The sequence below is a fragment of the Manis javanica genome, chromosome 3 (assembly GCF_040802235.1).
Source record: "Manis javanica isolate MJ-LG chromosome 3, MJ_LKY, whole genome shotgun sequence".
Taxonomy (NCBI): Eukaryota; Metazoa; Chordata; class Mammalia; order Pholidota; family Manidae; genus Manis; species Manis javanica.
The window spans coordinates 49,612,695-49,635,424 of NC_133158.1; positions in this window are offsets into that span (position 1 = coordinate 49,612,695).

Genomic DNA, 22,730 nt, shown 5'->3' on the forward strand with positions numbered 1-22,730 from the left:
TTCCAAGGCTTTCACTTTAAAGGCACATACTTAAGTAAGTAACGATATTCCGTAAACTTCAGCTAGGGCAAAGCTGATAGAAATATCCTAGTTCTAGGAAGGTTGGCGCCTCTAGAAAAACTTCTTTTGAATCGAGACAAGAAATGACTAACCAATAAATGAAGACAGTACAGTTGACTGGCTGAGAGCTGGCCCCAGTGTCCTTGTAGAAAAACCACCCTAATAAACTCTATTCTGTCCTAGTCACCAATCCCAAGTATCACTGTTTTATTCTATTGGATTTGGATTTATGCTTTTATACTGTTTGGATTCACTTACATCGACACTGGCTCTCAAAATAACATCATGCCTGCTGGAGAATGTAGAGTCTTTCACTTTTTAATGACAGTCCTATTAAACAACTTAAAATTTTTTCTATTATATGATTCTGCAAATGTATTTGATTTTCTGTAATTAAACAAAATGTATTATTTTAAAATGAATAGAGGCTCAACTGAAAATTGGGAAGACAGAAAATAAGAGAGCTCTTTACGTTTTCTTTGTTGTTTTTTTGTAATTCCAGTCCTCACAATACTTTCTCCATTTTTGAGAGAGAGAAAGAGACAGAGACAGAGAGGAAGAGAGTAATGACAAAGAGAGAGAGAGACACTGATCACACAGTAATAAACAAGACTGAGAAGGTTCTTTCCTTCACAGGCTTTGGGGTACAGCAAAAATAAATAAGAAGTTAAGCTAGATGCCTTTGGATAAGGTTAAGCTTTTTATAGACATACACACCCATGCATTCACACACATGCACATACTGAAAATCTTAACTCCTTTCTCTCACAACCCACATCCAGCCTGCAACCTGCCAGTAATTCCTACTGTCTCCACCTCTTAAAACATACCCCAAACCCAGCCTCTTCTCTGTACTCTCATTGCTTCCTTGCTGGTCTGTTGGCAGCCACGCTCAGAAAATAGCGCCCAATGCAGGGCAGCCGGAAGGCCCCGAACTTCCTAATGACAAATCATCCCACACCACTAAACTACATGCTAATTGCGCCTTGGCATAAGGACCAATGAGACCCACCAAATGGTTATGCTAATAAGGCATATGGAGCCGCACCAACCAGGTCAGAGCATGAGAACTATATAAGCAAGCCTCTCCTTCCCCTCTGGGTCCTGCCCAACTCATTTGTTTCACAAAGAGCTGAAGAATAAAGCTTTCTGCAGAAGAATCCTGCTGTTGTTGCGTGCTGTTCTTGCCGGCGAGGACGGGGCGCGCGACAAGTGGTGCCGAATCCCGGGAACCAGAACATCACCGGCACAGGGAGGACCCTTCAGACATCTGGAGAGGATTCAGAACTGCAGGTCAGAAGAAAGCCCGGAGGGGTAAGTTCCGAGAGGCCCCTGCTTTTTAGGATAATGGTTGATGGTTCTCTGTAAATAAGGAGGCACCATGGGGAATGCACCGTCATTAGTCACGGCGCTGCAGACAGCTCTCAAAGAGCGAAACTTGAAGGTCTCCAGCAAAGTCTTAGGATCTTTTGTGAAGGAGATAGACCGTGTGGCCCCCTGGTTCATTTGTTCAGGGTCCCTCTCAATCCCGAGCTGGGACAAACTGGGGAAAGATCTTGATAGAGAGGAGGAGGAGGGTAGCCTGAGGGGAGGCACCAGGCCCCTCTGGAAACTGATTAGAGCTTGTCTGCAAGATGAGAGATGTGAAAAGGTAATAAAAGAAGGTCAGAGAGCATTGACAGATATCCAAGAGAGCATGTCAGAAACGGAACGGGAAACAGAGAGCGCGCGCGGCCGAAAAAAGGCCACAAAAACGAAGGTAAAGAAACCTCAGAGTGAGGGAGAAAGCCCGCCTAGGGCAAAAGCGAAAGAGCCCCGAGAAGCGAGTGACGATCGCCTCGGAGAAAATAGTAAATACCCCTGGAAAGAGTTGAGGGACCTCCAACTCTCCAATAGGGAATCTGAGGAGGAATTAACGTCCGCAGAGGAAGGGGAAGAAAATAAAACCGCAGAGTGTAGAAGTAAGGGAACCAGCAAAGTTGAAAAGCGGACCAAGGAAAAAATGAAAGCAGGGTGTCCCCCGACGCCCTTTGCCCCGCCACCTTACGTGAGTGGCGCACTCTCCTTTTGCCACCCAGATACTCTTCAGGCAATTAGACAAATGTTTCCTGTATTTGAGGATAACGGTGTACGCTCTCACCAGCCCCTAAGCCATAAACAAGTTAAGGAGTTAGCAGAATCCGTTCGGGCTTATGGAGTCAGTGCTAACTATACCATAGCACAAGTTGAGAGATTAACAGAGACAGCCATGACACCCGCAGACTGGCAATATGTAACTAAGGCATGCCTTTCTAGTATGGGGCAATACATAGAATGGAAGGCATTGTGGCATGATATCAGCATGACCCAGGCACGCGCAAACGCGGCCGAAGGACAGCCTGCACGGTCATATGATATGCTGACGGGCCAAGGACAGTGGGTAGCCAACCAGACCGCCTTCCCCTTACAGGTATACGCACAAATAAACATGTGCGCTGCCAAGGCATGGAAAGCCCTCACCAACAAAGGAGAAGTATCAGGCAATTTGACAAAAATTATTCAGGGGCTGAGCGAGCCATTTTCTGACTTTGTCGCTCGTATGATGGAGGCCGCAGGCAGAATATTTGGAGATCAGGAACAAGCGATGCCCCTGGTAGAGCAATTAGTATTTGAACAATGTACCAAGGAATGCAGACAGGCGATAACACCCTGGAAACAGAAAGGGATACACGCTTGGTTGAAAGCCTGTAGAGAAATAGGAGGGCCACTCACCAACGCGGGCCTAGCTGCAGCCATATTACAGAGCCACAAACAAGCCAGGATCACTAACAGAAGTATTAAATGCTTTCACTAATCTGTCACGAGGCCTGTCCCAGTATCTTTCAGGAAACTGGTCCCAAGACTTCGATGGGACACTAGAAGAGCTGCGGCGAGAAATTATCCACATCAACTCCACCCGTCTAGATATCTCCGTAGCGGAAGGACTCTCTTCCTGGTTCCTCAGAGCTCTCTCCCACGTCAAGGAGTGGGCGGGCATGGCTGGGATGGGCGTGTTCATGCTTGGAGGTCTCATGCTCTTACTCTGGTTGTTATGCAGACTGCGCAACCAACATAAGCAGGACAAGGTGATCCTTGCTCAAGCCCTAATGGCGATAGACGTTGGCGCCTCTCCCCAAGTGTGGCTCAACATGCTTAAGAAGGAAGCTCAGCTTTAGCTTGAGGTAGCTCTTGCACCCTGAGCCCATGTGGCACTGCACCAGGCCCGAGTACCTCAATGCTTAATCACAGCTTTCTTTAAGAAGCTCATGGTGCAAGAGGGTTGAGAAAAAGGGTCCAAACCCTTTGTACCAAGCGGTCCCAACGCCAGCCAGAGGATGCGAGGCAAAGCACTGCAAGAGGTCTTGGACCCCTCTGAGAGGCATGCCTGACTGCATAGGGGTAGATGCCCAGAACCCCTCTCCAAAAAGGGGGCATCAGGAAGTATGATGGAGGTCAGGCCTCTGTCTCCGCCTCTGCTGGCAAGTTCCGCCTTGAGCTTCTGTTAGACAAAAAAGGGGGAGATGTTGGCAGCCACGCTCAGAAAATAGCGCCCAATGCAGGGCAGCCGGAAGGCCCCGAACTTCCTAATGACAAATCATCCCACACCACTAAACTACATGCTAATTGCGCCTTGGCATAAGGACCAATGAGACCCACCAAATGGTTATGCTAATAAGGCATATGGAGCCGCACCAACCAGGTCAGAGCATGAGAACTATATAAGCAAGCCTCTCCTTCCCCTCTGGGTCCTGCCCAACTCATTTGTTTCACAAAGAGCTGAAGAATAAAGCTTTCTGCAGAAGAATCCTGCTGTTGTTGCGTGCTGTTCTTGCCGGCGAGGACGGGGCGCGCGACACTGGTCCAAGCTACCATGGCATCCTGACTCGTCCACCTGCTTATTCCTGACCCTTGTACAGTCTGTTTTCCATCCCACAGCTGATCCCTTTTGGGCTTGAAACCTTTCAAAAGCTTCCTGTCTCACACTAATAAAAGGTCAAGTTCTTACACATCAAGTATGAGGTCCTATGAAGTCAGGCACCCCCATGTCTTTCTGGCCTCATAGGCTCCTTACACACCTGCCTCTCTGCTGTTCCTAGAACCTGCTGGGCATTCCTCTGCTGCATGTTCCCTATGTTCCTGTGGCTTGCCCCTTACCTTGTTGAGGTTGTTCGTAAACTATTTTCTCTAAGCATCCTAATTTTATATTATTTATTTTTATGGTGATAACACCTAAGATCTCCCCTCTGAAAATATGCAATACGATATCCAGTAATACAGTCACATTATTATACATTAGATCTCCATCTTGCATAACTGACACTTTGTACTCTTGACCAACATCTCCTGTTTCCCCTTCCCTGAGCCCACGATAACTACCATTCTGCTCTGTTTCTGTGAATTGGACTCCTTTAGATTCCACATGTAAGAGAGACCATACACTATTCATCTTTCTGTGTCTGGCTTATTTCACAGAACATAATGCCCTCCAGGTTCATCCACATTGTCACAAATGGCAGGATTCTCTTCCTTTTTAAGGCTTAATATTCCAGAGTAGTATGTGCCACATTTTCTTTATCCATTCATCAGTCAAAAGACATTTAGATTATTCCCATATCTTGACTATTGTGAGTAATGCCACAATGAACTTGGATAAGCACCCTATTTGAAAACACAATTCCTGCTCCTTCTCACCCTTTTCTGCCTTTTTTTCTCATAACAGTTATTTCCATATCAAACCTACTATACTCGGCTTATTTATTATGTATCTCTCCCACCCTACCCCACTACGATGCTGGTTCCATGAAACCAGAGGTTTTGTCACTGCCTAGACCAGGACTGGGCACATGTAGAAGCTCGATATTCACTGGATGAGTGAATACAAGCATGCTTTCATAAATATACACATCAACCGGGAGCCAGTTTTCAAAATTACTTTTCCCAGTTGGTTTTATACTTTGGGGAAAAAGCTAATGTCACAAGACACACTGTTCACAGAAATTCTTATCTACTGACATTGGTGAATACTTCAGCGAATACTTTTAATTATTAGCAAAGGCCAGGTCAGTCCATATAAAGGAACGCAAGAGGAAATACCAAATAGAGTTGTGAAGGTCACAGTGAAGTCACTGAGAGATTTGCAGTGTTAACTAGGCAGCCAGCACTAGATTAGCTATTTAAATATCAAGGAGGGTTAAACAGAGGGTAACGTATTCAGGGATGGGAGGTGAGAGGCAAAAGTGTTGCTAATTGAGTCACTTTTAGTAATCATAGACTTTCCCACCACATATCATGAGGAATCATGGAGCAAGTTAACTCAAGGCTTACAGAGAAAACCTCAAGGGTTTGTCAACCATAGGAAGGTTTGTTGTGTTGCTCTTTTCTGAAACAAACACTCATTTCCACAGAGATTCCCTTTTTCTTTAGTGGGTCTCTGCTCATTTCATAAAAACCCTTGGAATTATGATGTATCTGTAACAGTCAGACCACAGGATGCACTCACAGCCTATCAGAAGTCCTCTGTGCACTGATTTCTCTTCAAACAGCTCTTCCTCCTACCCAGTAACAGCTCCAAACCTACCTTCATCTGCCTGACTTTGGTCGGTTATCTGTATATAGATCTATTGCAGTTAAAAAACAAACAAACAAACACAGGGTGGGTTTGGGGAGTAGATATTACTGCAGTAGATCCTTAAACAGGAGGCAGGGATTGAGGCATATGGGTAGAGCATCTAGTGAATCAATGAAAATATTACACAAACCAGCACAAATAATGCCACAGTGAAATGGGTGGCTTCTCAGGACACAGTGCCTGGCTTAAATCCCACTTTATCTTATATTAACTGTCATCTTGACTAAATGTTTCATCTAGAACAGTGGGCGTTATCATAGAACCAACGTCAGAGTGAGTTCTAAATCTGAAAATGTGTGCATCCTACTGAGCACAACGCTTGTTACTATCAGCACTGCCACCTCATTGTTGACATTGTCCTGCAGGACAGAGCTGTCAATGGTCGGACGGTGAACTAGAGCCCTGGAGGGCCAGGGAGAGCTCGTGTGACCCTTGGGCGCCCCCCCCCCCCCAGCCTGTGACAGTCTGGGTTATGCCTGCTGTCTCAGCAGCACAATCCTAAGAGCTTCCCCTGGCACTCCCAAAAGCATCCAGGTTTGGACAATGAATCATAGTGTCACCCTACCATGAACTCATCCACCTAGTGGGAGTTTTTTCTGTTTTCTTCCCACACAATCATGCGCTGTGCTCCAAACAAAGTAGATTTTGAACAAATACTTGTTGGATGATAGAAGCAATTTTTTAAAAAGAGAAGAATGGGGAGGAGAGGGAGAGCAGAAGTGGAGGGGAACCTTCTGAAATGTCAGTACAATCCATTTGCTGAAAGTTTTTCAGGAAAGGCAGCCCATGTCTGGAAGAGAAAGATGGAAGAGTGTTGTGAGTGCGGTTAGCCAGGGAGAAGGAGGGCTTGGAGGATATGTAGCCCTCCTGCCAAGCTGGCTCCTGGGCTCCTGGAAACTGCAGTTTGAGCCTCTTATTCTCACATCACCTTCTGACACCAGGAGCAGCAGTAACAATCCTGCTCAAGACAGAAATAATGCTAAAACTTAAGACTGAAAGCCAGTTTTAAACCTTCCTCCTCGATCTGTGAAGTTTTTCTGAGCATTCTGGTATGTTTCTAACTGTCCCTACAGTCCCCCAGAATTCTGAAATCTATGGCAATGGGTGCTAAGCTGATGAAACAGACCTGTGGCCACGTGTTTGAGCAGCAGGTTTCAAACGGGGGCAGTTTTGCCCTTGGTGGGACATTTGGCAATGTCTGGACACATTTTTGGTTCTCATCACTGGAAGGTGCTACTGGCATCTAAAGGGCTGAGGTTTGGGATGCTGCTAAACCTCCTGAAACATGCAGGACAGCCTCACACAACAAGGGATTAACCAGACTATGATGTCAATCGTGTGTTAGAGGGAGGCCAGCATCCTGCCAGCCCCCTATTACAGGATCTTCCATCGAAATTCCTTAGTCCAACATGTTGGTCTTACCAGGAGCTTGCAGCAGTAGATGATGGGGGACTGTGTTTTGTTGGGGGTGGATGTCACCCCTTAAAACATCTCCTGCAGATTGCTAATGAGCCTTGATGAGAAGCTGTTTGGGATGAGAGAGAAATAATGAGATTTGCATCTAGAAGTCTAGGCTCAAATCCTACTTCTGCTGCTTCCCGGCTGTGTTATACTGTGCAAGCCACTTGGTGATAAACCTACGGCACTGGGTTCCTCTGTGCACTGAAAGTGTTTTGTAAGCTATGAAATTTCTGTACAACCACCAAGTAATATTATTAATTTGCCTGTCTGGTAATGGCTCTTCCTGTTGTTTTTCATTGCCCAGATGCTGGAATTGACCTCAGTCTTCTATAAAACAGAATATTTACCTAAAATATTAATCCCTTGACACTTGTAAAAAAAACCAGCTTTCATGGTCCTGGGCATCCAGGGACATACAAGGCTTTAGAAAATTTAATTTCCTAAACTTCCATTACTTACAAGAAACACAGGAAAAATTTCCATCAGAATGATAAGCATGGAGCTGAAGAGAAAGGATGGTGCTAGAGCATGTCTGGTTCCTGCATACCCAGAACACACCTCTCACCCAGCAGGAGCTAGGTAAACTCTGAGTGGCCAGGAGGAGCATAAGCTGGCTACTGTAAGACTTCCAAGTCCTTTGTTTTTATCATTCTACCTGTAACTACAAGTCCATGAAAAAGTAGGCACCACATCTCAAAATTAAGTTATCATCTCTATATGATATAGTCATGAAATTGTCATCTAGAAAAAGCATGTCCATTTACTCACAGAATTGAGACCTATTCATCATCCACCCTTATCTAATCCATCCTTCTATCCATTCTATCTATCCCATCCATCATCCAACCATCCATCCATCCATCCATCCATCCATCCATCATCCATCCATCCATCCATCCATCCATTCCATCCTTTCATCCCACCCAACCATCCATCCATCCATCCTATCCGTCCATCCATCATTCATCCATCCATCCCTCCCATCCATCCATCCATCCCACCTATCCATCATCCATCCATCATCCATCCGTCCATCCATTCCATCTATCCCATCCATACACCCATCCATCCATCATTCCATCCATCCACCCATTCATCCATCCATCCATCCATCCATCCCGTCCATCCAACACACCCATCCATCATCCATCCACCCCACCCATCCATCCATCCCATCCACCCATCCATCCATGCATCCCATCCATCCATCCCATTTGTCCATCCCATCCATCCATCCCATCCATCCATCATCCATCCATCCATCCCATCCATTCATCCTACCCACCCATCCATCCCATCCATCCATCCCATCCATCCATCATGCATCCATCCCACCCATCCATCCATCCATCCATCCATCCATCCTATCCATCCATCATGCATCCATCCCATCCATCATCCATCCATCCATCTTCCATCCATCCATCCATCATCCATCCAACCCACCCATCCATTCATCCCATCCATCCATCATCTATTCATCCCACCCATCCATCCATCCCATCCATTCATCCCACCCATCAATCATCCATCCATCCTGTCCATCCCACCATCCATCATCCATCCATCCTTCCCATCCATCCACCCATCCATCCATCTGTCCGTCCATCCCACCCATCCATCCATCCCATCCGTCATCCATCCATCCCATCCATCCATCTTCCATCCATCCCATCCATCCATCATCCATCCAACCCATCTATTCCACCCATCCATCCATCCCATCCATCCATCTCATCCACCCCACCCATCCATCATCAATCCATCCATATATCCTTCTATTGTCCAGCCATCATTCATCCATTCATCCACCACACCGCAAACTTTTTCTGAGGACCGTTTTTGTGACACAGACTCAGCTAGTGCTGGAGAAACAAACATAAACAAAACAAGGTTCCTACCCTGCTGTGTAATTCTACGGAGTGGAGACAGCTCGTTAAACTATAAAGTTCCTGATGTTCATGCCAGTTCATGCTGGCATCCCATGCCATGCTTCATCAATAACTTTGGTTACACATATGTTTATTTTGAACATCCTCAACTACCTGTCTACAAGGCCAAATATGCCAATGCCATGCTTTGTATAAATATTGTTGCTGCTCATATTTTGAAACACATTTCTTAAAAACTTAGAGTCAAGTCTTTGAAATGTATTTATTCTTTTATTTAACAGGCTTAGAATGATATCATTAGCTCAAAATTTTTACACCCCGAAGTCTTACTAACATTTGGGCTTTACTTTTTAATTTGGTTGAGTTCAATCTGAGTGGACCAGAAGGAGATAAAGCTGAGCAGGAGGGTCTGCCTGGGTGAGAGCCTCCGTTCTGCTGGCATGTTCCCAGGGAGGCACATGTGTTTGACAGCATGTGTGTTAGTGACCTCGGAAAGTCACTTTCAATTGATGGGACATCACCTTGAATGAGGACCTTGGATCAGATGATCTTGGGGCTCCTTCGGCACTCAAATTCTGTAATCTATTATCTAACAGCTCATATATTTGGAAATCACTAATCAGAGCAGAACAAAGCTCAGAATCAGGAAATGAGCAAAAAGGTCTCCCAGGGCCAAAAATAATATACCTGGGTTTGCCCCTTCAAGTGTGAGTGTTTTCCTCAAGGATGAACAATTGAACTCTCATTCAGGGCCCATGACTCTATCTGAAATTCAACCTAACCTGTTTCCTGGTGTCTTAATCCAGAATACATAAGGAACAGCAAAACAGAAGGGCTGAAACAGACATCTTCATGAAAACAAATGATTAAATTAAAAGCAAAAAATACTTAAAGTCTTAAGTTTCAGTTATCAGTAAGATTTACTTTTTCATTTCATATGCACCAAGAAAATGACTTATTGATTGAAAGGGAAAAACAAGGAAGGTAGGAAAGAGGGAAATAAGGGAAGAAAGGAAGGACAGAGGGAAGGCAGGAGGAAGTGAAGGAGGGAGAAAAGAGAAAGGGGAAAAAGAGAAGAAAGAGTCCTATATGCTTGACACATAGTACATAGTCGTGAACCAAAATCTCAAAAGCAGACCAATGGGTGTGCATGGTGGGAAAACAACAGTATAGATATTCGGTTCTATTTTACTACACTTATGTATGAATTGGCACCATCCTATTTTGGGACAAAACCCCATATGTGACTATTTCAGATAGAGAAATTTAATATAAATAAATTAAATATGTAATTATTATATATTATAATCTATCTTGCAAACAGAGCATTATAGTATCAATTGGAAGTTTATATGGCACAGTAATGTCTTCTTTTTATGAAAAGACCTTTGATGAAAGAATATAACTTAGGTATATTTAAACCATATAGCTTTTTTATAGTGAAGGAGTGAATGAGGAACTTAGTAGGTCTAACAGCAATTTAGACACATGGCAGGAGGGGTGTGAGAAAGGGTGAAGAGAGAGATTTCAAAGCAATCCTATTTGGAAAAGATTTTAAAATTTTTGGACATATTTACTCCTCCTGACAAATCTAAGCTTTTTTAAGTCGTGACTAGTCTGTATGTCTCTGGGGCACTTATATGTATTACATCTGAAAAAATCCTGTTGGGTGAGTGCAGAAGCATTTGATATATGCAAGACTGGAAAGCTGTTTTCTAAGCCCGTCTTCAAACCAGGAAGTTGAATTTTCCCAGAATCAAACTGGCTCATGTTTCAATAGAAACTCAGAGCTCACAAAAATATGGGTTGTATTTTTCTACTCCTGACTAAAGTCTTCTTGCCTTTTCTCCCCCGCTTTTTCTTTAAGTGTGTGTGTACTGCTATAATTCAGGTGCAGGGCTCCTAGGTCGAGATACAGTTAGATCGGAGGGCTTTGAGGGCTTTGCTCAAATTCTTTCATGGGACTTGAAGGCATAATTGTTAGACTGCTGTAAGCTGAGCAGTTTCTGGAGTCACAGAAATGACTAGGGGTCATGTATCTGCTGGAAATAAGTGGGTTATGCACTAATCAACAGCTGTGAGTCAGCAGAGAAAATAATCCAGCTCTATCTCTGTGGATATGGAAGTCAGCAAAAAGGAGCCGGTCCTCTTCCCCCTTTTTAAAGTTGTAACAACAAAATGAGCTGGGTGATCTTATGACAACCACACAACAAAATCAAAGTCCCCAAAGGATACGCAGATAGAATTCAGGAGGTCCCTGAGGGGCAAAAATTATATTTTTATATTCAGGAATCTCAAACTGAAATTTAGCATTTTCTTCAATTACAACTGTAGGAAACAAAAACATTAGTGAAGATTATATCTATGACTTTGCCTCCAATAAAAATCGCAGCTATTTTTGTGTTTTATTCCAGATGTATCTCAAAGTGTCACACTCATCACTACTTCAAAATTTCTATAGTTATTAGACCTGCCTCTGGATTTTATTAAATGTTTTCATAAGGAAATACATATATTACTTCATTTCTCCCTGTAATTCTTCTTAAGCACACATTTCTTCTTAATAATTTGATAACTGTATTTCAGTATACTTTGCTTCCTTTGAGATTCTGTGCATCTTATTTTATGCATTAAAAATATTATTCCAAGAAGAGATCACCAGACACGCAAAGGGATCAGAAAAGGTTAATAACCTTGCACTAGAATTTGCTGTTCTAAGTGAAACTTCTAAGTATAGCTCAAGAGATGTGTGAGTTAGACTGGTATATTGATCTGTCAAAATTACACAGTGAATGAAAACAACCTAATGTCCTCGAACCAGAGAATAGATAAACAAATGGTGGCACGTAACACAATGGAATACTTTTCAATAATAAAAAGGCCCGGTTCCTGATACTTGCAACAACATGGATGAATCTCAAATGCATGATGAAAAAATGTAAGACGCCAAACTCAAGAGCCTATGTACTGTATGGATTCCATTTACTATTTCCAGCTCAAAACCATAGAGACAGAAAACAGATCAAAGGTTGGCTTGGGGCAGAGAGTGGGGGAATTACCAACAAATGGGGTAACAGGGAATTTCTGGGGACAGTTAACAGTTAGAATTTTTGTATTTCAAAATATGTAAATGTACCATACAATGCTGTAAATATAACCCATATTCTAGCTGCCTGAATATCCCACACCTTCCTTCTCTCTCCAAAGATGTAAGTAGCCAGAGCCCTGTCCCGAAGAGAGGGCAGCCCGGCGTCTCTCCCACTGCCACGGCTCCCTCTCGCCTGGCCCTCTCCCTGCTGCCCCTCTCCCACCCCATCTGTCTCTGCTGCTCGCTCCCCTCCTCACCTAGCCTGGATGAGCCCAGCATCTTTTCCTTAGGTTTCCAACACCCCACCCCACTGAATGTAGGCGGCAGAGTTAGGGCATAATGTATAGCCCAAACTTGGACCCTTTTGAAAGTGAAGGTAATTTTGCTGGGCTATAGGTGCAAACCACAAGATCATCCTGGCAAACCAGAACACTCGGTTTCATAGCGTGAGATGTTTATATAAGAATTAGGGCTAATTCTGGGCAGTGGGTTGGGGGGTGGTTACATCAGAGCCACACAGGAAAGAAATGCCAAAACCTCGAAAATGAGACATACACCTTCTTAAGGGTTTAGGTCACTCCTGACCCCAGGAATTTTCCCCAGTTACATCTTCTACTTATACAAGGGCCCCACTCTCTGCCTCTCTCTAAATTCTCCCCTTTAGCTTGCTCACTCATCCCAAAAGGCTCATCAAAGGGCTCCCCTGATAGGATTCTTCCGTGTGCTCATGAACTCCAGCAAAGAGGCAGTAGTGTTGGTAGCTAATGCATGGTGACCGGCCGGTGTGCTGCCCGCTGTGTGTGCCTTACCTCATTCCATCCTTTCAGACCTTCCTGAGGTAATTGCAATCACTATCCCCATTTTAAAGTTAAGCAGATTGAGACTCAGATACTGAATAACCCTGGAAAGCGGCAGAGCCAGGAGTCCAATCCAGGTCTCAGACAGCACAGGTGACCAGCAGGACTCCCACATCAAGTCACCGTCACCCTCGCCTTGTCCCAGGGCACCTAACACCCAGCAAAGGTTTGCTGTGTGTCTGCTTACCTGCCTGCTTGTTTTAATTGTTTAAACAACCAAATTAACTCAACAGCTGACAGATCACCTGGCTGTCTCCACTGCATTCTAAACCTCATGAGCTTGAATAATCAGCAAACATGAGTTTGAGGTTATGAATTGGCCCAAGGTCACCCATTTGGAAAGCAGCAGAGTCCAACAATGTACCTAGACAGCCTGGCTCCAGGGTCTGTGAACTTAACCCTTGCTAATGTTTGGGACGTTCACTGCCTTGTGCCAGGCACTGTACACAGAGTGCAGGTATTTAGGAGATATGCCCCAAGACCTGCTGCTGTGCTAGTTACTGTGCTGGGGCTGGGGACACAGGGGTGACAAGGCCACTTAGCCCCTGCTGTAATAGAGTCACACTCCTGGGAGACCTCAGACTGTGCCAAGCAGTTACAGCATTGGGGATGTAAGTGTTCCGTGAAGAGAATGCTGGAGGCTTGCCCGACCATGACCTAGGCTGGGCAGGTGTGGAGTGAGGAGTGGTCAGGTCTAAGGTGCATGTGAAGGATGATCATCAGTTTAACTGGTCAAAAGAAGGTAATAGATAACATTCCAGGCAGAGGAGACAGCAAAGGAAAAACCCACAGCAAGAAATATGCCAGGAAAAGAGGCATCCCGGTGAAGATAGAGCAAAGCAGGGATGAACAGCACGGAGGCGGGCTGGCGAAAGGCCCTAAACGGGCAGGCAAAGATCCAGCGTTGAAGGGCCCCATGAGTCCCATCGGAAGGTCTGGGCTTTATCTGAACAGCACTGAGTGTTGGCATGGGAGGAGCTAGGCTGCATGTAGAGGCAGCGCTTGCTCATGAGATGAGCTCGGGGGGTGGCCGTGGCCCAGGATAGGGCACTTCTTGAGAAGTGGGGTCTCCAACCTGGAAGTCTAGGGCCCAAACAGTGTGCAAGGCTCGACATCAAAGAGCGACAGAGTAGGCGGTGGGTGTCTGTAAAGGGCTCAGCCCACTGTGTGGCTGACTTCCCCTGAGTGGTTTTCAACTGGGGGCACTTTTGCCCCTCAGGGGTCATTTGGTAAACTCTGGAGGCATTTTTTGTGGTCAGAGCCTGGGGCAGGACTACCGATGTCTAATGGGTGGACACCAGGCCTGTTGCCCACCATCTTATGATGCACAGGACAGCCTCCCCCACGCAAACCCCAAAGTGCCTGTGTGGAAAAACCCTGAACTAGTAAGATGACCCGCAAAAAACAATGTGTAAGTGATTCAGAGCACACTTCCTGTGGGACAAAGAAAGAGGAATATTACCCTCCCAGGAAGCTAAATTCAAAAAATAAAAAGTAAGATAATTCTTAAAAACTATTCCAAGCCAACAAATGAGCAAAATGTACTAAACTAGCATGGCCCTGTGCTGGACTCCAAGTCCTGTCTTCAGCTTCCTGATTTCCTGGAGTCACACCCTGCTCCAGCTGGCGGGGCTGCGTGACAGGTGCCCCGCCTGGGAGGCTCAGGTGCCTGTTCTATGGGAGATAGCAATCCAGGCATCCAGCACAGAATGAGTTAGCATTGTGTCGGTCCATTAGAGACAAACAGCAGTCCCCTTGCCCCCTTCCCTTCTCCCTCTAAGTGGAAACATGAGATGGAGGAATGTCTGACAAGGTGAGTTCTTAGCCAATCTAGAACTCCACTTCCAGGATCAGGGGAATGTGGGGTGCCCACACTCCAGGGATAATGTATGTACATATATTGGGATACTGAAAATATACTTCCAAAAACTTTTTTTTTCTTGTCATTTGGGGTGCTCAGTCAAAACCTGTTGGCACTAACCAAAGACTGTGGTTAGCATAGAGTGGGGTGATTTGGTAGGGACTTGATTTGGGAGATTGTTCTAGTTATTCCAGTGCTTTAAAATCTTTTTTTAGAACAAAGTTTTCTGCTCTCCCAAAATTCAGTTCCTTCCCTTAAGGAACTTTTTTCCATTTCTTGCAAATGCAGACTTGAAGCAATTGTGCAGATTGATTGGATTTTCAGCAATCAGTCTGGGTGCATTTCTAGCACAGTCCTGGGGCCTCACTCCCATTTGCCAGAGGCTCCATCCTTCCCTGCAGTGAGGGGACCTCTCTGTCACCTCAGGAGGGAAGGAGCCTCAATTAAATGTCCTGCCTCCTGGCCAGAGCTGGAAAGACATGTGTTTATCAAGCCTTTTTTTCCCTTTCCCACATTCCCATGAAGGCTGCAGGTACTGCCTGCCAGGGCCAGCTGGCAGCTCAACGTAGAGGAAATAGCAATGTGTAGTTAGTAGGGGAGCAGATGAGGGTGGGATGGAGTCATCTCTGAGAAAACGTTTTTAGCATGGTGTTGACTTCTGAATCCTATACACTCAATTTATATTTTAAAATGTTGACATTATATATTAAAAATTATTTTTGCCAATTCAAAAATAATTAATTTTTAAGAGAGTTTCACAATTCAGATTTCCCCCTTTCTATCCCTTCTGAACTTTATTAGTAAACTCAGGATTTTTCTGATGAATTTCTTCTTAATAAATTGGTGGCAACTTTATCAAAACACCACATTCCCTTCCTGTGAAATGCACACAGCTGATGGGCACCCTAGCTCTTTTAAAAAGGCTCAACCTTCCCTTTAATCTTTTCTGAAACCAACAATGATCTGGTTTCAGAGAACTTTGTTTTCTTCCAGGACTTACCTGTGAAATGCACTTATTCTACAGGGAAGCTTTTGAATGGATCCATCACCTGATCCCTCCCTGGTATCCACAGGCTCTGAGAGGTCAGTGTTCCTGTTTTCTTCCACGGCCCCACTGTCCCTTCACCAGCCTGTTTAAAGTCCAGCTGGCTCATTAGGAAGATGGATCATATATCCGAGGCGTGTAAGCCCTCCTTTCAGGACACATTTACCTGTTAAGGGTTTTTGGCGGGTGTTCAACCTCCAAGAATTGGAGGCCTGGGCTTACTACCAAAAGCCCTGGATCATAAGGCCCAAACTCCCTGATTTTGGGGGGTTAGCCCATGGAATTTATGACACACCTAACCTTATCAGGTGGGCGGGCATGCCTCCACTATGCCCAGATAAATGGAATCAAAGCCCTTCCTGAATTTCCTGAGGCAGCTGGCTCTCTTTGGAGGTGACATTAGGCAAAAAGGATCCAGAGTCTTGGCTGGACCCAAGGAGGTAAGCAAAGAGGGGACTCGATGCAGAAAAACATTCAACGTCCTGTGCAGGACAGGATTTCCCTTTTTGTAGGACTTGAGGGACATGTGATGCTATCAGGGGACATGCCAGCACCAGAATTCTTTCCCCCGAAGACAGCATGAATTTTTTTCTTTGAAATAATTTCCAAGTGCAATAGTTTTAATGATGCTGAAACTGCCAGTCTAATTAGCACTGAAAATGTTACAAACTTTTTAAGCTCCTAGTAATTAAACAGCCAAATTGGCTTGTTTTCATGCATTCATAGGGACTCCACTTCATGGACACATTGAATAAAGCCTTCAGTGGGAACTAAAATCTTAGTCTGTCAATGTAATTTTTCTCTTGAATGGGTGTGAGATACTAGAGAATACATGTTGGTCTCGGCCCTTGGCTCCTGAAACCCTTGTAATTTCCTGGGTGACAGGATGGTCTTTTCTTCTAATAAGGTGACTCTGGATGGCTTCGTGGGTCAGGGCAGGTCACCAGAAGAACAAGCCATGAATAGAAGCTTGGAATATTCAGCTCCCCTCCCTCCCATTCTTTTGAGAAGGGAGGAGGTCTGAAAATGGACTCATGATTGATCATGCCAACGTCATGAAACCTCCATAAAAATCCCAGTAGTATGGGGTTGAGGATGCTTTCAGGTTGGTGAGTGAATGGCATGCCCAGAGAGGGCACAGAAGCTTTGCACCCCTTCCCATGTGCCTGCCCTGGGCATCTCTTCCATCTGGATGTTCATCTGTATGCTTTATCATATCCTCTAACAAACTGGTAAATGTAAGTGAACTGTTTTCTTGAGTTCTGTGAGCTGCTTTAGCAAATTAATTGAACCTGAGGAAGGGGTCATGGGAACTTCTGATTTATAGCCAATTGGCCAGAAGCACAGGTGACAACCTGGATTTGTGAATGGCACTTGAAGTAGGGGGAGACAGTCTCATGGGACTGATCCTTTAACCTATCTCCAGGCCAACAGTGTCAGAATTAAATTAAATTGTACGATACTCAGTTGGTATCATAGAATTGCTTGGTGTGGGGTAAATAACCCCATACACTTAGTGAGCAGAAGTGTCAGAAGTGAAGTGTTCTGTGTGAAACTACAGGAAACACATGGGGTGAAAGATGGTTTTTTCCCCCTAAGTCAGTGGCACATTGTGCGAATAAGTAAACATCAGCCTTCTTGTTTAGCAATGGTAAGGGAGAGAGATGTAAAAAAGTGTGGCTCCAGTGGTATAATACTATAGAAGAGGGGTTGACATTATCTGGCAACCTTGCATTTGCCTTTTGACCAAGCAATCCCACCTCTAAGAATCCTTCCCAAAGATATACTGAAGGAGACACATGCACAAGGCTAGTCACAGAAGCACTGTTTTTAATAACAAAAGGCAGAAAACAACCTGCATGTCCATCAGTAGGGAACTGGCTGAAGAAGTCCAAAACCAGTTGAATAAACTAGGACACAGGTGCACAGTGGGATGTAGAGATGAACAAGGCATTTCTCCCTGCGCCATAGAGAGTGATTTCCAGGAGATAGAAGTAAATGAGAAAAGCAAGCTGGAGAAAAGAGTGAAACACACACATATTAATAGAGATGGAGTCAATGATTGATCATGCCAACATCATATACCTGGGGCCCCCACACCGGGGTGGAACTTGTGGATGAGGAGAGGAGTTCTAAGGTTCCCTGAAAGGTTTGCTTTCCCCAGGCTGTTCCTAAAGCCCTGAGCCCCTCAGTGGTAGTCTACTCGGAACATCATCTTAGGGGTGAGAACCCCTAAGACAACCACTGAGTTATTTATGTCATGGTGACATGATGCTTTCTTTTGAGTTTATTAAACTACGCAAAAGAGCTCTTCAGAGGAAAAGGAATGAAGAGGCTGATTGTGTCCTATTACCCAGGCTTGTTTTCTTGGAGCATTTTATACAACCCTAGATGGTAATGGGCTTGAAGGATGAAATAAATGAACATATGGACAATTCTCATGACTAACCTAAAGTTGATCTGAACCGCTTACCTCACACCTGGAGAGAAGTGTCATGTGCTCACTGATAGCTCAATAAATTCCCAGGGGTAACAGTCATTTCTGCAGTAACTATGGCCTCCACTCCCAGTCCGAGTCTCATTCATCTAAGCTGGTCATCGGGGTCCCATCCCCTCATCATGGCTGGATTCCCAAACTCAAACCTGAGTACTCAACAGATGGAATCTCCCCACCAAAGATTAACTCAGCGATGGACCCACTGGGCAATGAGTGAGAAAAGAGGTTTGCTGGGGTGAGGCTCTAGGAAAATTCCTTTGCTTTTTAGAGAAAACCAGAAAAGGAAACATCCTCCTTTCCCTTGGGATGTTGCTGCCTGGAAGTGAGGCCCAGACCGTTGCATCCATCCCAGAGAGGGCCACTTTCTGACCTTCCCTTTTTCTTTCTAGACTCCATACTAGTCATATTCTTTTTCTTCAGCTGCTTGATATTACTAACTAAACCACAGCTTTCTCTTAAATTCAGTGTGTCCCCTGAGCCTGCCTCCTAAGCCCCAAGGTCACACTGGTCACAGGGGGAGGTGATCCTGTCCCACCTAGAGACAGCCCATCTCTTCTGTTACATAGTGAGTTACCAATGTGGACCTCCGCAGGTGCATTATCACCTCCAGCATCTCAGCTACCTGTGGTGTCCACCTGACATAGACTTGAATAATGATGCTCTAGAGGAGAGTGAATTGGACAGAAGAAAAACTATTTGCAAGGGTAGAATTGGCAAGGCAGAGCAAGCAGTGATCTCCATTCATGGATGTACCACTGGGGGTGGAGAGGCTGGGCTCTTCTGAGGCTCTTCTGAGGTGGGGGCATCTAAAGGAGTGAGAAAGGTGTGGCCACAACTACCTCTGCCATCCAGAACCCAGTCACCCTTCTGGGGAGTCAGACCTGAAAGTTTCCTCGCAGAGTCAGTGAGATGAATTCAAACATGGCAGGATGTGGGTGCTGTGGCAACCATTTTGCCATCATGTGGAGCCTGAGAATGACATGCAGATGGAGGCAGGTGGGCATGAGGGGAAAGACGCCAAGCGCAGAGGAATGGAATGGGGGCCTGAAGTCACCCATGTGGGCTTCCTCTAAAAGTTTTCTGTTAGACAAGCCAAACAACTTCCCTTTGTTCTTCAGAAAAAAAAAAAGAAAAGAGAAGGTAAAATGGTGCTGTCACCATGGAAAACAGTTTGGTGGTCCCTCAAAAAATTAAACATAGAATTACCACATAACCCACCAATTTCGCTTCTTGGTATAAACCCAGAAGATTTGAAAGCAGGGACTCAAATATTTGTACACCAGTGTTCATTGCAATATTACTCACAAGCCAAAGGGTAAAGAAACCCAAGTGCCCATCAATACATGGCTGGATAATCACAAGGTGGTCTATCCATACAAAGGAATAGTATTCAGCCATGGAGAGGAAGGAAATTCCAACACCTGCTACATCATGGATGGATCCTGAAGACATTATGCTAAGGGAATAAGCCAGACAGAGAAGAACTGTATGAGTCCATTTACATGAGGTCCCTAGAGTGGCCAGATTCGTAGAGACAGAAAGCAGAACAGAGGTTAGCAGGGGCTGAGGGGAAGGGGTAAAGAGAGATTTATTGTTTAATGGATACAGAATTTATGTTGGGGATAATAAAAAGGTTTCAGGTGTACATAGTGGCAATGGTTGCACAATATTGTGAAAGTATTTAGCTCCACTGGATTATACACTTACAAATGGTTAAAATATTATGTTTATCTATTCTATCTCACTTAGAAAAAAACAAATTTATTCTCTTGGAATTCTGGAGGCTGGAAGTCCAAAATTAAGATGTTGAGTAAAAAAAGAATTGAGAACCCAAGTTTAGATTCTTCAGTGAAGTTTATATATTATTCTCTGATAAACACATCTTAAGCTCCACTGGAATAAGGCAGGATATAAATATATGCATGTGTACTCAGTCTAACATCTACAACGACAGAAGATATAAAATTCTTCTTGCAAGCTTGTGGATAGGTGTGTGGCTGTAAGAACTGATGTGCCCCCTGCCCCAGACAGCTGACCCACCCTAGACCCTGGAGGAAATAGCTCAGCCTGTTCCCCCCACCAACTCCCCACTTCCTCCCCCTGAGCCAAATGTGCAGGATGACAACTCAAAGCTTGTGCCCTTCTCAGAGACTGAAGACCCATCCCATCATTCCTCAGGGCCTTTGGAAACATCTTGTGACAGCTATTAAAAGATCTGGTAGTCAGGTTATTCTAATGACAGGAATGCCTAAGACCAGTGACTTCCAGAGTTTAGGGTGAATTGAAATCATCTGAGACTTTTATAAATGCACCAATCCAGAAATTCTGATTCTGTAAGTGCAGGTTGGGCCCAGAAATCAGATTGTTGAGCATGTATCCCCAGTTCAGTAAATCCTGCCTTAGACACCAACTTCCTAATGGAAAGAAATTGTGCTTTGTCGAAAGCTATTTGTTCATTTTTTTTCAAACCTGATTCACAATGTCAGTTTCATCAACATCAACACTATGATTACTATAGCCTTGGAAATTTTATGGTGGTCTCATCACCTCTGGCAAATGCTCCCATAGCTAAATACAGGGTTGTGGGAGGTTACCTTTGGCAATCACTGGTACATCAGAACTAGAGAGCTCATCCTTCCTATGCTCAGGGTCACTTGAGTCCTATGGCAGATGCAGCTGAGGGATTGGTGACCTGGGACTTTCAGAGGGTGATGAAACTCCTGAGCTTCACTATCAGGGAACAATCAAATCTACCTCCTCTCAGGCATTGGGACCTAGTACATCAGCTCCTGAATGATGCTGGGAGGTTTGCATCTGGGCTTCAGAGCCCATTCTCCAGGTCCTTGAGCCTGCAGGTAGAGCAGTGTGAATTCTCCCAAGGCCTGGCGAGGGGCTGGTGCTCTCTGGCACAACTGCAGGCCTCTGGGAATTTACAAGGCCTGTGCCCCCCAAAGAGGGCTGCCTGCCACCAGATTCCACCGCGGCCACAAAACCCCCACCTACCAGCTCCTGGGGATTTCAGAACCAAAAACCACTTTGCATCAATATTCCATCTGAAACCAAGAGAGGTGTCACCGGGCCTCTCACTGAAACCTGAAGCCTCTGTCTGGCCCAGAGGAGACCACATGTACCCCAATCTTCATTCTGAGCCCTCACACATGTGACACCACCACAGCCCACATTCCATTCCTACTAAGGCAGCTTGCCAATATGCAAACCCCTGTGTTTATTTATTCCCTTAGGTTTTCTCATCCCCTTCACTGATTGATCCTCCTATTCTTGCTCCTGGTCCACTGTGTCCTCAGGCAACACACCACTATAAACAGACTCTCCTAGACCATCCCGCCTCATCTTCACTAGGACACCAGTAGAGGCACTTACGACATCTACAACTTTGGGTAGCTGTTCACCTTCTCAGGTCTCATCTGTGTAAATGGGTTTCAGATTTCCCACCCATTTCAGGCAGGGTCCACTTGCAATTATGGGAACCAGCCTAGCTATTTGAAGCAGAAATGGATTTAATATCAGATTTATGAGCTTACAATAATCTTCAGAAAGGCCAGAGAAGCAGGCTGCAGATGAAGCTTCCAGGAATGATTCATAGGGCCATACCCCATAACTAATCTGCCAGCATGCTGCCCTTTGACTCCAGGGGGGAAGGTCTGAAGCCAGGAAGCTGCATAACCTGGAAACTCTGCCTCCAGGGACAGGACCTTGGGTAGGTCTCCACATCTACTAGACCTGCACAACCAAAAAAAAAAGTAGGTGCCCCCCTACTGCCACCTTCTGGGCACTTAATCCCATTTCAGATTCAGCTCTCTCAGGGCCACATCATTCCGCAGCTCCTGAATCATGCGAGGAGCCCTGTTTGCAAGGCAAGCTGAAAAATGCAATCTTCATATCTCCAGCCTCTGCAGGAAAGGAAAATCCAGTGGAATAAGGATTGAATGAATGAATGAGATTTATCCTATAGGCCACATCACCTCAGAGGCGCTGGGAGGAATAGAGCCAGCATCTTGTGACATCCTTGCTGGTTCATTCACTCATTTGTTTACTCAGTAAATGTTTATTGCTACTCGTTGTAGCAAGAGGTCAATGATGAATGAGACACAGTCCCGGCCCTCAAGGAGCTTACAGTCTATGCCGGGAACTGCGTTGTGTTCCCCCAACCCCAAATTCCTATGTTGAAGCCCTTACTCCCAAGGTGACAGTGTTTGAAGATCGGGCTTTTAGGAGATGATTAAAGTAAAATGAGGGCATAATAGAGTCCTAACCTGATAGGACTGGTGATGTAATAAAAAGGGAAAGAAAGAGAATTCGGC